The following is a 2,374-nucleotide window of genomic DNA, read 5'->3' on the forward strand; positions in this document are numbered from 1 at the left end:
CTCATGCACTAACCAGACCCAACAGTCAGTTCATCTCTCACTTGCCTCTAAGTGAGCACAGACTGTTTCTCCTGTTGGAACACTCTTCCCCCTTGTCTTTTCCTGGCTGACGCCTACTCATCCCTCAAAACCCAACTCAAATGGTCCTTCCTCTGGGCAGCCCTCCCTGATCACCTTTCCAGGGGGTTAGACCACAGCTCCTTTTCTGGGATATATGTGAAGTAAGTGAAATGTAGGGACCTGGGGGTCCCTAGATCCCTGTGGCTGCTGAGCCAAGGGTGCATTTTGGACAGCAGTCTACTGGTAGAGAGGTGGCTCCCTTCTGGGAAGTGAGGTAAGAGGCCACTCCCAGTGATGTTCTCTGTATCTTGTGATACCCTGAGCACCACTGAATGCAAGAAACAGGCCAAGAGGCTAAAAGACATTTTTTATTTTTTAATTATGGTAGGACATATGTAGCAATTTACATTTTAACCATTTTGAAGTTCAGTGGCATAAAGTATATTCACATCGTTCGTTGTACATCCATCACCACCATCTCTCTCCAGAACATCTTCAACTCAAAGTGAAACTCCATACCCATTAACTCCTCACTTCTCCTTACTTCCAGCCCCTGGTAACCACCATTTACTTTCTGTCTCTACAAATTTGACTACTCTAGGTATCTCGTAGAAGGAGTCATACAATATTCGTCCTTTCGTGACTGCTTATTTCACTCAGTGTAATGTTATCCAGGTGCATCCATGTTGTAGCAGGTGTCAGAATTTCCTTTTCAAGGCTGTTATGGTGGGTTGACCTTATTTTGTTGAGCCATCCATCCACTGGTGGCCGCTTGAGTCGCTTCCACCTTTTGGCTCTTGTGGATCATGCTGCTATGAACGTAGCTATACAAGTTGCTATTTTCATTTCTTTCAGGTAGACACCCAGAGGTAGAATTGCTGGATATATGATGATTCTGTTTGATTTTTTGAGGAACATTCATACTGTTTTCCGTAGCAGCTACACCATTTTACATTGCCACCAACAAACAGTACACAGAGTTCTGGTTTCCCCACATCCTCACCGATCTTGGTTAATGTTTGTTTTTAATAGTAGCCATTCTAATGAGTAGAGTAATTTTAACTCAAGTCACTGAACCTTTTTACTTGCATCCCTCAAAAATGTCATGGACAGGATAGACAGACCCCACCATTGAGCCTTTCAAGTCCCGATTCCTCTGCCTCCTGCTTCCCTCGCCCGCCCAGCTGCTCCTGCCCTAGCTGCCATGCCTCCCTTTCTTCCTCCCATGAAGTTGCCCATATTTCGGCCACCAGTTTGGTGTCTATCCTGCTACTCTTAGACTCAGGGGACAGTGACTACTGGGTCGGAGGTCCGGCATCCACACACAGGAAGGACAGCATGGGTATAACCAGCATCGTCCAGAGGAGGTGAACCCTGGCTCCGCCACCTCATCTCCTACTGCTGACCAGATCTTTTATCCCTTTTCCTAAACCTCCACTCAGGAGCAAACACTACAGCAGACAGTGCCGTGGAAGGGGCTGACAGATCTGCAGACCTGGGGTTAGATCCCAGCTGCGTAACCTCAGAGAGGTTTAGCTCCTCTTTAAACCAGCAAGCAGATGGGGTCAGCCGAGCCCTCTGAGATTGCACAGACCTTAGGGAAGCTGGTATCCTATCTCCATCGCTCACTCATCACAGGTAAGCTGCTCAGTTTCCTCGTCCGTAAATATGAGGATACGCTTATTTCCTATGGCTGCTGTTAGAATGACCACAAATTTTGTGACTTAAAAACAACACAGATTTATTCTACAGTTTTGGAGGTCAGATGTCTGAAATGGGTCTCAGGCTAAAATCAGGGAGCTGGCAGCCTGTGGTTTTGTGAAGGTTCTAAGGGAGAACCTGGTTTTCGTTGTTTGTTTTTTTGCTTTATCCAGCTTCGAGAGGCCTCATTCCATCTTCGGAGCCGACACTGACCCTCCTGGTTCCCTCTTCTAAGGATCCTATGGTTACCCTGGGCTCACCTGGGTAATCCAGGATACTCTCCCTATCTTAGATCAGCTGATCAGAAAACTTAATTCCATCTGCTATGCCCATGTCCCCTTATCTAACATAGTCACCGGCTCTGGGGATTAGGCCATGGCCACCACTGGGGGCCATCATTTCTGACTACCACAAGGGCTAGTAACAGCTTTCCTCCATGGGAAGTAGGAGGAATAAACGGGATAAGCGGTGTCACAGTGCGTGTAGCATGGAGTAAGCCCCGTAGATAGCCAGTGTTATTATTTTTGTTAGAATGTGTGTGATTGGTTGAAGGGGGAAACTGCACGACCACCGTCTCGGAGCCTGTTTCCTCATCAGGGACTTGAGACCCCTG

The sequence above is a fragment of the Rousettus aegyptiacus genome, unplaced genomic scaffold, assembly GCF_014176215.1.
Source record: "Rousettus aegyptiacus isolate mRouAeg1 unplaced genomic scaffold, mRouAeg1.p scaffold_m13_p_5, whole genome shotgun sequence".
In the NCBI taxonomy this organism is placed as follows: domain Eukaryota; kingdom Metazoa; phylum Chordata; class Mammalia; order Chiroptera; family Pteropodidae; genus Rousettus; species Rousettus aegyptiacus.